Source organism: Bombina bombina, chromosome 3 (genome assembly GCF_027579735.1).
Source record: "Bombina bombina isolate aBomBom1 chromosome 3, aBomBom1.pri, whole genome shotgun sequence".
NCBI lineage: Eukaryota > Metazoa > Chordata > Amphibia > Anura > Bombinatoridae > Bombina > Bombina bombina.
Window position 1 is genome coordinate 611,982,004 of NC_069501.1, and position 14,206 is coordinate 611,996,209.

Below are 14,206 nucleotides of genomic sequence, written 5' to 3' on the forward strand. Positions count from 1 at the left end.
TCTAGGGGGCTGCTGGGAGTGCTTTGAGAGTTGGAAATTCAGAAGCCTGAACTTGCCACATAATTGTCCCAAATTGGCTTCAGCAGGGAAGATCAGCTGGCATATGGCAAACCAATGATAATTTTAATACAAAATGGCATTGGCTATTTCAGTAGTTAGTACTGATTCACTACTTCAGATAAGTGCCAGAGGAAGTTTGGCCCTGTAATAGATGTGGAATGATGTTTTTTTATATAAATAAAGGTAGACATAGATTATGGAAGATGAGACCCCCCAACATTACCCCCTGGACCCTTGATATGAAGATTTGCTTTCATCTTTATCCACAGCATCCCCAAAAGTTATGATCTAGAACCAACCCTGCATACATTCCCATTATAAAGATGTGATTCCTTATGTACTATACAGTATTAATACTCTGTAGATTATGAACGGTGCATTTTCTCCATCAAATGAACTTCTGACACCTTATATTATAGAGCTATGAACTGGAGTTTACATACAGCTGTTACTTTGTGCATTCTATAGCTTGAAAACACTTTACCTTTCTTTCACACTGTCCATTATAGTTCTCTGAAGGAATGTGTATTTTATTGATATGTGCACACCACTGTGCATTCTGTAGCCTTAATGCACTGCACTAGATTTCTGTAGATTTTATAAAATGTACATTACAGTGCTCTACTAAATCATAAGTTTACTTTACATTATAACACTTGGATATACTTTATATTGTTTGTCACTTACTGTCTAATGTTGTTGATATATTATATTGTACATTTTAGAACACTGATAAACTTATATTAAATAGCAAATGCAGTTATACCTTACTAAATGTGTATACAGTTTAATAGAGATTTATTGTGAATTCTGTGTATCTGAAAACTACTCACTTTAGAAATAATATACTTACTGCATTTTACAAGTTGCCTATGTATAAGCCTACCATTATTAAAGTGATTGTAAACTTTAATGAATTAAAGCCTTGGATCAAAAAATAATCTTAAAAACAGTGGCACTTTAATTCATTACAGTTTACAAAGACTCTTATTTTAAAAAAATACTTACCTTTGCGTTATGGTAAACTTAATGCCTATCCTCCGCCCGCGTCTGCTGCTTTCTTTAGCGTATGGATGACGAATCTGGCTTCCTCCATTCGTTACGTGTTCCATGAGCTGGACGCCAAAGGGGGCATGCAACGATTGGAGGAAGCTAAATTCTCAGGCTGCTGGCACCTAGGTAGAATTTTTTTTTGTTTAAGCTGCTGAGGGCAGGACAGCAGTGAGCAGTGGAAACTTATCTGAAATAACAAATTTAAAGGGAAAGTATACACCAATTTTCATATAACTGTATGTAATAGACACTACTATAAAGAAGAATATACACAGATACTGGTCTAAAAATACAGTATAAAACTTTTTAAAAACTTTCTTAGAAGCTCCCAGTTTAGCATTGTTGATGAGGTTAGTCTGGGACACCCACTAAACGGGGCTGGGTAAACAAAAAGAGCAGACACTCACCACCTCCCCCTTCCCTGCATATGAAAAGACAGATAATAACATAAACAGGAGCCTGCAGGAGTCTGTAAACGCGTGTATACATCTGGCACTGTGGGGCTTGGTTAGGAGTCTGAAAATCAGCACAATTTTATAAAAAAATAAGCAAAACTATACATTGTTACAAAAACACTCCCAGATGGGCTATATAAATGGATCATCTACAAAACATTTATGTGTTCCTTTAAACAGAAATGTTGATGAAACAAACAGTTATATTGTTTATTAGGTTATTCTAACTGGCATAGTTAGGATTGCTGCATGTTTAGTTAGCACTCTAAGGGCTAGATTATGAGTGAAGTGTAATTGCTTGAGAGCTAAGCTTTTGTTTGTAGTAATGTTTTTATTTTTTTTTTAAATCACCTATGGATGTGATTTAAAGCTAAGTGTGGCATTTGTTTATTTGTGGAATAAAAACTGCTCTTTATGCAGTTACAAGTCTTCAAATGTTAATACTCTGGGGGACCGTGTTGTTTTGCCTGAAAACTGGTATCCCATGTGATTGCTGTATAAGAATATGGTGAAGAATGTGGGCTCAACACTAAATGGTCTTGGAGTGTGAAAGCTTTCTGAAAGACTGCTAATAGTATACTTTGCTGTGAAACTGTCCCACAATTGCATTAAAGATGGAAACGCTGGTGAAGGCCTTGGTGCAGGCTACTGCAGTTAAGTAGGAAACTAATCTGTTGCTATCCTCACAGGTTAGTAGTATAATGCAGTTACCCAAACTACAGACAAAGGATGGCACATTATAATAAATGACTATATGCATAAAATGACAGAGGCGGATAATGTTAAGGCCTACCTCACAACTTTGTGAGAGGATTGCTGCTAGAGAAAAGGGCGGGGCTTCTAGCCCCACGTCTTAGTGGAGAAGCCTAGAAGTGAACGCCTGTGAGAATTTGTCCCACAGCCAGGCCCAGGATTATAGCAGGCTGAAAAGAAAGTGAAATCCTAATCTGTTTGGGAGTTACACCAGCAATTCATGCCCAAATGTTCAATAAATGGACTTATGATGTGGGGAAAGCCCCAAGGGTGCAGATGTAGGACTTGCTGAGAATTGCTTAGAAATAGTTACTGCTGGATCGCTATCTCAGATGTCTGGCAACAGGATTTCAGCAGTTGGTCAGCCAATAACAGCCTAATAACAGGACAAATGGAAGGACTGGAAGAAATAGAGCAACAAAAGTTCAAAGTCCTTGAAATAGTTTAGGACATGGTGAGAAATGGTTACCCTGATTTTTACCCCAGAGGCAAGGACAAACTAAAAGCACAAATAAGATGCTTCAAATGTCAGGAACGTAGACATTTTGCACATAACTTTCCACAGATTGAAGAACCCATGAAATGCAATATGGGAACCAGGGACAGACAGAATACTAGATTGCAAAATAAAGTCAAAACCCTGAAAGATTTAGACTAGAAAGAATGCACTTATGTAGCACTTCTAATACCCATTATATAAGAGACATCATTAGAGAAAACAGAGAATGGGTTTATGAACTTAAAACGTAACTTTTATTGAGTACATTCTTTAATAAAACCACTAAATGTGAGTGTATGTCTAAATTAGGTCAAAGCACGACAAAATTGGGCACACTTATATACATAGTACCATGACAACCAATTGCTTTGTATAACTATATATATATATATATATATATATATATATAAAAGTATGAGTATGACATTATTACAAGTATTCACACTGAATCACTTCAGAGCAAACTGCTCATATGCACAAGCACTCTAGCTCATAAGGTATATTATAGTTTAAACCAGATTGAGCATCCCCATTCTATTTGTTTAGTGCTATTGCCACCCCCCATTTTTTTTTGAGAATACTACATTGACTTGCACTAAGCTGTCTAGGGTAACTAGTGCTATTTTTGCTGACTATTTAAGAACTGTGCAGGTTGAAGGTAAGAGTGTGCCACCACTTCTTGATTCTGGAAGTGAGGTTACTTTAGTATTTGATTAAACATGAAATATTGGATACAGTGCAATTATATGTGAACATGGTGACAATTCAGGAAATGTACCCGGGGAAGGACAGGGGGTACCAGAAGGAGATTACTTTTCCCCTTTTCTCTAATGTTGATTTGGAGTCAGACAGAGAAAAAGAGTTACCTCTAGTAAGTCTGGGTATTGAGGCAGAACCCTCAGAAATTAATGATGCTCCTATTAGACTTACAGTTCCAGGACCTGCAAATCAGTCCTAGTAATTTTTATACTTCCCAGTGGGAAGACCCACGTTTAACAGCTGCAAGGGAAAATATACAGATTATAGAGGGAACAAACACTGATCCTTATAAATCTGTGTGTTTCCTTCATTTAAGGTGAAGCATGATTTGCTTTATAGAGTAGAAAAAAGGGGGTTGATGAGATGTAACATTTGTTGGTTCCCAAATACCACATAAATATTGTTCTAAAGCCTGCTCATAGTCATGCGTTAGGAGGACATCTTGAGATTGATAAAACCAAGGAGGGAGTACTTGCAAGGTTTTATTGGTCAGGTATTTTTTCAGCTATAAAGAGATTTTGTAAATCATGTCCAGAATTTCATCAAAAAGCTCAATTTAAAGGGTTTCATAACCCACTAGTACCACTATCTATTATAGAAATTCCTTTTGAGTGGATTGTGATAGATTTAGTAGGGCAATTATCTAAATCCACTAGGAGTCACCAATATATCTTAGTTATACTAGATCATGCAACCCGGTATCCTGAAGCAGTACCTTTAGAAAATACCTCTCCTAAGAATATTGCATAAGAGTTGATGATGATTTTTAGTACGGTATGCATACCGAAAGCAATTCTTATAGACAAGGGACCCCTTTTGTGTCAAATGTAATAAAATAATTCATAAGAAGTGTAAACTTCTTAAATTAAGCAGCTTAGAACATCAGTACATCACCCCCAGGAATAAGGGGACAACTTGAAAAAGCACAGAAGGCTCAGGAAGTCATTTACAATAAGAATACAAGGCTTAGGTTGTTTAATCTGGGGATAGAGTTATTGTACTGATCCATATAGTTTAATGTAAGCTCCTTGCAAGCTGGCAAGGACCGTATTAAATTATTGAGCAGGTCAATTAGGTAAATTATAAAGTAAGACAGCCAGGCAGGAGGAAGCCAGAACAAATTTACCACATAGATGTACTAAAACCCTGGACAGAAAGAGATGTTTTTATGATGGTACAAAACAAACCTACTCACAAAGTAATTAAGAATGAGATGCAGTTACTGCAGAAGTAAGGAAAATGCTAGACCTAGTAGTAATTGAAGTATCACAGAGTGAATGGAGCAATCCCATTGTTCTAGTGCCCAAGCCAAATGGTGGAATACGATTCTGTAATGTCTTGGGTTGATGAATTAATAGAGAGATTAGGGGGCTTCAGATATTTAAGTAGGCTAGACTTGACCAAAGGTTACTGACAGGTTCCCTTGACTGAGAAGGCAAAGGAAAAAAATGGCTTTTTCTACACCCGATGGCTTATTTCAGTATAAAGTGTTACCATTTGGGTTGCAGGCATTAAATGTCTTGAAGATGGCATTGTGTGATGACTCAGTCTTAGTTACTCCAGATTTTACATATGAATTTGTGGTATAGGCTGACGCATCTGATATAGGCACCCAAGCATTACTTTCTCAAGTACATGGAGGTGAAGAACATACTGTTATGTATTTAAGGAGGAAATTGAATTTGCATGAACAGAGTTACTCTGTAGTTTAGAGAGTATCTAGCAATCAAATGGACACTAGATACTTTAAAATGTTACCTTCTAGGAAGAAAATTAAAATCATGCACCCTTGACTTGGATAAGGCAAAATTAAGAGAAAAATGCTAAGGTGACTGAGTGGTTTCTTTTGCTTCATTCATTTAATTTTACTATGGCTGGTAAGGCTCAGGGAAATGCAGATGTTCTTTCCTGTGTGCACTGTTTATTGATGAAGGTCTCTCATTCCCATAGGTCTGAGTTGGGGGGGGGGGGATATGTCACAGAGTGTTTAGTAGGGTAGCGGAGGGAAGGTATTTAGGACCCAGAATCCTTCATAATCTCTATCCACTCACCTTTTCTTAATTAATTAACTAGCAGCACCTAAATTCTAAGGTTACTTATTATGAGTGAAGTGTAATCATTTGCACAAGAAGTGCAAACGCGATCATGACATTGCAGTGTTTTTTGCACAAGACTCTGTATTATGAGTGGAGTGGTGTTTAAATTACAGCGAGTTCATTTGCGTGAATTTGCAAAATTTTGTGCTCCAAATATTTTCAATGGGCCCCTTCAAGCGCTTTTTTTAAATTCCTTGAAAACAGTACATGAAAAAGATAAGAATACATATACAAGAAATAAAAAATACTGTTTCGGGGGTGCTAATTACAAAAAATCGCTAATAGTTTTTTTTCTTTTTTAGTGGTGTAATAACGCACACCAAACATTATACTCACATCCTGGCATGCATCGAATCATCAATGCAGGCAGTCGGTTATGTCTAAATTAAGGAGAAGGAGGGCAGAGAAGAGATAGAAGGGAAAGATATTGCTAGTATAGCTAGCCAGAGAGGGGGGAAGGGAGGAGAAGAGAGAAGGAAGGGGGAAAAAAGGGGGGGGGATGCAGCGGCTAAGGTGGGCTTCATGTCAGCCTTTAAAATGTATTGTGCTTGGGCTTCTATGTGTCCGCAGAGTTTCAGGGCTCTAACATGTATTCATGGAGCTCTATTTTATTATCTCTTAGGTATCTAAAGCGTTCCAATTGTAGGTGTCTATTTATTTGGTTTTTCCAGTCAACGAGTGTGGGCACTTTGATAGATTTCCAGTTTTTGGAAATTAGAGATTTAGCACTATTAAAGGGACAGTATACACTCATTTTCATATAACTGCATGTAATAGACACTACTATAAAGAATAAGATGCACAGATACTGATATAAAAATCCAGTATAAAACTGTTTAAAAACTTACTTAGAAGCTGTCAGTTTGGCTCTGTTGAAAAGGCAGCTGCAAAGCCCACTGCAAGTGGCAAATAAGACACTCCCCCCTCCCCCTTCTTTTGCATATGAAAAGACCCTTTACACAAACAGGAGCAAGCTGGAGAAGGTAGCTGACAGTATTCACATAAAACTTTGGGGCTTGGTTAGGAGTCTGAAAATCAGAGCAATGTTATTTAAAAATAAGCAAAACTATACATTTATTTAAAAAAAAAAAACTTTATGGGCTATATAAATAGATCATCTACAAAACATTTATGCAAAGAAAAAATGAGTGTATAATGTCCCTTTAAGCATTATATATAGAATATGCTTTTTAGGTTTATCAGTTATTTTAGGGAGGCCATGGAAAAATAATAGACCAGGCCTTCTGTCTAATGCAATTTGTAGTTTGGTGTCTATCATGTCCAGAATTCCCTGCCAAAATGGTTTTATTAACCCACAATGCCACCAAATGTAAGGGAGTGTTCCCTGTTCCCTGCAGCCTCTCCAACATCTCCCGTCCGTCTGCTTATAAATCTTTTTTTAATCTGTTGGGTGTGAGATACCACCGGGAGAGACATTTGTAGTTAGACTCAAGGAGTCTGGCTGAGACTGAAGCTTTTGTGTGATTAATAAATATTTTTTGCCATTCCTTATCTGTGGGGTGAGGAGCCAGCTCTTTGTTCCACTGTCTGGTGTAAGATGGAAGGGGTGTCTCTTTGTGCGATGCTAATAAGTGGTACATTATGGATATGAGATGACCTGGCGTTTTAGGTAGTAATCAAAGTGTTTTGAGTAGGGTTAGTGGTGTAGTTAGGTCCTCTGATCTTTTGTGTGTTAGCAAAAAATGTTGTAGTTGTAAGTGAAAATACCAGGAGACCTGGAGGCCAGATCTCTCCAGGTCCTCCCTTTTTTGGAGTCTTCTGTCCGATAGCAGTCTATGAAATGTTGTTTGGTCCAGGTGTGTTTTATTTAGGATCAGGTTTTGCGTGTTCGTGAATGGTATGTCCGGGTTCTGTACAAAGGGAGCCAGTGGGGGAGGGTTTGAGATGTGGGGGGATTCTATCAGTGTTTTATCCCATTGTGAGAAGAACTCCCTTAGAAATACATAGGAACCAGCAACTCTGGGTCTAGACTTGGGAGAAATCCATCCCAGGGATCCCACGTTATGAGTTCCAAGTATCGCCCTCCCTATCTGAACCCATGTCTTATCTGTTTGGTTGTTGCTCCATTCTATTTGAATAGCTCTCTTATATAAGAGTAGATTAGGAACCCCCAAAACTCCCTGCTCCTTCGTTTGATAGAGTGTACTCCTTGTTATACGTGGTCTAGCGCCTCCCCAAATAAACTCCTCTATGATGCCCTGTAGTTTCTGCAAAAAGTTTGTGGGGAAAGGAATCGGAAGGGTCTGCAGATAATACAAAACCCGGGGAAGGATATTCATTTTAATTATTCCAATTCTTCCTAGCCAGGAAACTTTTTAATTTTTCATGAGGAAAGGTCGCATGTGAACGAGTTAAGTTGGTGTGTGTAGTTGGCTTCAAAAAGAGAATCAAGTGTCAGTGTTATATTGACCCCGAGATATTTGAGTGTGCGAGTTTGAATGCGTAATGTGCAAATGCTCGAGAGTTGACATAACACAGTTTGAGGGAGGTTTATATTTAGAATTTCTGACTTAGTCTGGTTCAGGTGAAAATTTGACACTCTGCCATATTCCTCGAACTCTCTTAAAGACTCTGGGAGTGAAACCAAGGGATTTGTTAAGGAGAGCAGGACATCGTCGGCATATAAGGACAACTTGTGTTCTTGATGGCCTATTTTGATCCCTGATATTTTCCTGTTATCTCTAATTTTCTGTGCCAGCACCTCTATTGTTAATGTGAAAAGTAGAGGTGACAGCGGACAGCCCTGATGGGTGCCATTGCTGATTTGGAAGGGGTTAGATAAGATATTGTTTATTTTAATCTGCGCAGAGGGTGCTGAATAAAGAGAAAAAACTTTGCTTATGAAATGACTTCCAAAATTCATCTTCGACAAGGTGGGCCCAGAGGAAGGACCAACTAACCCTGTTGAAGGTCTTCTCGGCGTCAGTGGAAACAAGTATGGATGGAATGTTGTTACAGTGTGCGTAGTTCACAAGGAGGGCGGCTTTTATAGTGTTGTCCCTGGCCTCCCGACCAGGTACAAACCCTACCTGATCAGGGGATATTAATTTTGGCAAGAATTTATTTAGTCTGGACGAGAGAATTTTAGCAAAAATCTTTAGGTCCACCTTGAGGAGCGAAATTGGTCTAAAGTTTTCTGGGCGATTTGTTGGCTTGCCGGGTTTTGGAATGGTGGTGATATGTGCCAGCAGCATTGAGGGGGGAACTCTTGTGTATCTCCTATTGCATTAAACAGTGCAACTAAGTGTGGGGTCAGAATGTGTTTAAACAGTTTATAATATTTAACGCTAAACTCATCCAGACCTGGGCTTTTACCTATTGGTAACTCATCAATAGTTCGAGTTACTTCATCTGCAGATATGGGGATTCTAGTTCCTCAGCCTCCTCCTGTGGCCCTTTGTGTTCAGAGTCAACACCGTCAGGTTGTGTATACTGTGTAGAGGCATTATGGTGTAAGATGGGGGGAGGGGAGGAGATAAAAAAAAGGGGGGTTGGGAAGGAAAGTGGGAAGAAAGGGTTCGAGAGAGAGGAAAGGGAATTGAATGAAAGGATTTAAGATGGGGGTTAGTGGAAGGGGAAAAAGAAAAGCGTCCCGTTAAGCCCTGATGTTCAGTAGTGGTCAGAAAAGTTCTAGTGTCCAAGGGCTATTCTTACAATAACTAGGCAAGACGTAGTAACAGGTAAAGATAGAAATTAGTAGTGTCCAATAGTGGACAATTTATCCTAGTAAGTTAGAAAAAGTAAGAAAGTGTAAAGTAATAAAATGTGGGGTCAATATCCCCACACCCAAACTAATTAGTATAAGGCAATGTGAAATAGTAGGGTCGTCTGTACCTGGACCAGTCAGGTACTAGAAAAAGAGACTTGGGCATGTCCCTCATGGCAAAAACATGTTAAATAGGACATTTAGTCCGTCAGGCCATCATAAATATAACATGGAGCTTTTACAACATATCAACAGTGCGAGTCCACATCAACATTAACAGCAACATTAGGCAAGCAGTCTCATTTCAGTATGTTAAACGGTAACAAAATACTTATGAGCCCCAGCAAAGAAGCATTCCCTCCTCCCCTAGAGCCCCTCTTCTCAGGCTTGCGTATGTTGAGCTCTGCTGGTTTATCAGCCATGTCTTTAGTAAGGTCTTTTCATCATAGCTATAGATAACAAACAAATGTTAATATACATATAAAACAGTGTAAAATGAAACATGAGAAAACAGGAGAATTATACTTATCAGGTTCCTTGCATGGGGTCACCCATGTGTAATTAAAGGTATTAAGGATCTGTCCAGGAAAAACAGTTACTTAATTGAACTGTCCTCTTGTATGTCTGGGTCCCGTTGGAGTGTTGTCTCCTTTTCGGGTAGAGGAATGTCCATCTCCAGTGTTTTGCAGAATTCAGGTATATCAGCCGGTGTTCTGTAGATGCTTGCTTTCCGTTTCGGGGTAGTGATAATGCACAATGGGAATCCCCATTTGTACTGAATGCTGTGCTTCTGCAGGTCACTGGTGATAAACTTTAGGTCTCTCCTCTTTTGTAAAGTGATTTGGCTTAAGTCCGAGAAAATCTGTAGTGGTATTCCCGCATGAGTCACACCTTTGAGATTTCTTGCCTTTTGAGAGATTGAGTCTTTGTCCTTGTAACTCAAAAACTTAACTATGATATCCCTCAGGGGCACTTTAGGAGAGGGTCTTGGTCGTAGGGCCCTGTGTGCCCTTTCTAATGGGACCTCCGGTGAGCTTGGTGTTCCTTTTATTGTTCAAAATAAGTCCTGTAGGTATCCTTCAAGTGCATTGTTGGTGACTGTCTCAGGGACCCCTCTGATCCGCATGTTATTTCTTCTTCCTGGACAACAAGAACTGTATGTCCCCTTCCTGGTTCTGAATGTGTTAAGAGTTAGTGGTAACCTGCTTCTGTAAATCCTCATGGTTAGATTTGAATGTCTGGACCTGCTGGTTGACCTTATGTAAGTCCTTTTTCAGGTTTCTAAACAGAGACCTCATCTCGGTTAGCACAACATTGATATCAGCTTTAGAAGAGATGATGTTTAGATCTTCTCTTGTTAGTAGCTCTTGTGGTGGTGTATCCGGGACAGATCCCCCATCAGGCACTAGTGGTACAGAAGGTGGGGAGTCCATGTCAATCATGTCTGTGGTTGGTGTCACCATCTTGAGATAATTAGTTAGGCTTGCACTTTTAGGGTCCTTTTCTACTTTATTGTTTCTCCTGTTAGACATGGTTCCTGCAAGTGTGATTTGATCCTCTTGTCAAATAAAGTTTTCCTGCAAGGTTGTTCGCTGCAGCCGATGCGTAGTAGCACTTAAGTGTTAAGACCAGTTGTGATAATTTCGTGATAGTTTACTGATCTCTGATGAGCCTGGTTTAATTATTCCCTTCTGGGCCAGTTATGTAATGTTAACTGGTGTCCTATATCCCTGTATGTGGGTTCAGGGTTTATAATGTGGGTTTCTGCAGTATTTCTATTTGGACATATGCTAGTCAGGCAGCCTGCTCCAGACAAATAAACCCCTAGTCTCTGTGCTATGTCTGTTGTGACGCAGGATGATGTTATGGGGCCTCTACGTAGGATAACATATTTTATTTTAGGGTCTTGTAGGTAGTGTGTTCCCTGCCTGAGGGCTCATAAGTGGGAAGAACCCTGAATTTTTAGTAATCTATCTTACAGTCCTTAGTGTGTCCGATACTGCGTCAGTGCGCTCAGATATCTGGAATGCGGCCTAGACGTTACTTAATGTGCACTTGCCCCACGTGTAATGGTGGCTGAGGCTCTCTAAGTTTTTACTACGTGACCTCCTGAGGCCTGCGCCCCGCTCTCACCTGTCGGATCAATCTTGCCGTGGTGCCTGCTATGCATTTCGAAGTTCCACAAGTTAGCTCTTTATTTTATTGTCTCTTATTGCTTCTAGGCTGAGCCGTATATGGCCGGTGTTTCGTTGAAACTTTACCAAGTGCCGATGTTCGTCTCTGTAATCAGCTGGGACACAGTGATATAGCAATCTCCTGTCAGCTCTTGAGTCAGCTGTGGCTGTGGCGTGTAGTGGCGTTGATGAAATCTTATGCTCTGCAAGGCCGCAGGCGTTCTTGCTATGCTAGGGGTCTCTTTTTCACTTTTTCCAGCTTTTTGGTGTATAGCCCCATGTATCACCAAGAGATGCCCAAGTTGTGGATAGTTATTAGGCTGGTTAATACCCTATTATTTGGCTAAGTTCGGGTGTGGGGCTTGAGAGCCAGGATTCAAGCAGCCATCACCCTGCATGGCCAGGCTCTGCCCCCTCGCATATAACTTTTAACATGGTTAACCTGATTTTATAACTTATCTACCATCACTTTAATCATATTTGATTAAGGACCAGAATGATGCTTGTTTTAATGTGTTTTTTTGGATATAAAATAAAGCACCATATTTGGACGTGCTGCTGCCTATTCAATGGTATACTTAGTTAATAACTGCACAGTGTCAATTAAATTAACTAGATGAGTGCATGCTGCATGTAGACTACATACTAGTATTGAGCACAAGTTATGCACTCTTTAGGGCTAGATATTACAGCAGCAGTGAAAATGGAATGTGAGCCCCATAACACACTGAATCTAGATGCACCTACTGTAAAGTGAAAACTCAGTGCAACTGATTCTGTAGATCTGATATACTTAGCTTACATATTTGTTAAACTATGTTGCCTGTAATCAGATAAAATACATTTCAAATACTGTTTTGGTAATCCTTGTGTATCTTGACCTGTTGTATTGATTAAAAGAAAATGCTTTTCTTTGAATTTGATTAAAACTAATTACCCCAATCTATTGCAAAGAATAAATTGGGAGGAAGGTCCTGCAGGAATTGTTCAGTTGTGTAGCTGTATATTTAACAGGCAGGAAAGGGCGCCCCTCATACAGAGAGAAATTGGTGTCTTTGTGTTAGCCGTGCTGCTGCAAAGTGTTTGGAGAACTAAATCTATTAGAAGCCGTTCCACACACCAGAGTCTGATCATCTTTATTGATTTTCTTTTACAATAACAACTAGAGTAATGACTTCTAGACAGCATTATTGAATAAGAAAGTTGCTTTTATTCCTTATTTCGGATTCTTTTTTTCTTGCTTTTAATGAGAGCTGTTTTTCCCAGAATCCTTTTCTGCTGTACACTGCAGGAGAATCTGTTTGTTCTCACTTTCAGTACACAGTGATTGATGTTATATATTGAATATCTGTATCATTGCTTTCATTTTTCTTATAAACTTGCCATGTTACTTCTTACTTACAGGCTAATTAAAAATTGCATTAACTTTACCTCTGAAAGTAGAACATGCAGAGCAACGCTTATATCTACTAGAAACAAGAAAATTATATATACATAATATAGCTGTCATGTATGTATGTGTATATATATATATATATATATATATATGTATATATAGACATATATAAACATATATATATATATATATATATATATATATATATATATATATATATATATATATATATATATATATATATATATATACTCAAGTAGTTTAGGTTACATTTAGTGTTGATTTAGGGCTAAATTGTGAGTGGATCGCTATTGTTAGTAAGAGGAGCGTAAAAGTGATCACGAGATCGCCATGTTCTTTATGCTTAAATCCATATTACAAGTGGCATGCTGTTAAAATTACTGAGAATCACATTTAACACTCAAACTTTTTACGTGACCTGAAAGTTTGCATAAAGAGTTTGTCTGGATGAAATAGTTGCACTAAACTACACTATGAACCCCTAAACGACCACCCCACACATCTCAAACTACATCTTTACACTATTAACCCCTAAACTGCCACACACCCCACCACTACGTAAGCTTTGACACTATTAACCCCTAAGCCGACACAGTCCCACATCGCAAAGTAATTTTTTACACTATTAACCCCTAAGCCGACATCCCCTCAACGCAAAGTAACACACTACACTATTAACTCTAAACCGCCAGCCCCCCCAATGCAAAGTAACCCACTAACATCTAAACCCTCTAACCTAACACCCCCTAAGTTAGCACAAAAATAGACTAGCCCTACCTTTAAAAAAAACTACCTTTAAAAAAAAAAAAAATCTTACCTGAGAAAACTAACCTTACCTTTAAAAAAAAAACTACCATTATTGTTACAAAAAAACAAACATGCTAACATTACTGTAAAAAGAAAAACACCCTATCATTGCAAAAAAATAAAAAAACACCCTACCATAACAAAAAATAAAAAAACTACCAAAACATAAAATAACAAACAAATTACCAACAATAAAAAAGAGTTATGCCTATTCTAAAGCCCCCAATAAAAACACCCCAAGATAAAAAAAATATTCTAAAACTAAGCTACAAATTGCCCTTAAAAGGGCATTTTGTAGGGCATTGCCCTAAAGTGAACCGGCTCTTTTGGTAGAAAAAAAAAAAAACTACCAGCCTCTAACATTAACATTTGGCTGGGCATTGCCCTTTCCTAGTCTAAAAAATCT

The 14,206-nt window shown here is 38.6% G+C and overlaps 1 protein-coding gene across 1 annotated transcript in view; it reads left to right on the top strand.

Annotated features, from left to right (window-relative positions):
• The window catches only part of LOC128652451 (CUB and sushi domain-containing protein 2-like), a 1,617,569-nt gene that overhangs the window by 1,141,715 nt on the left and 461,648 nt on the right, over nt 1–14,206 (top strand).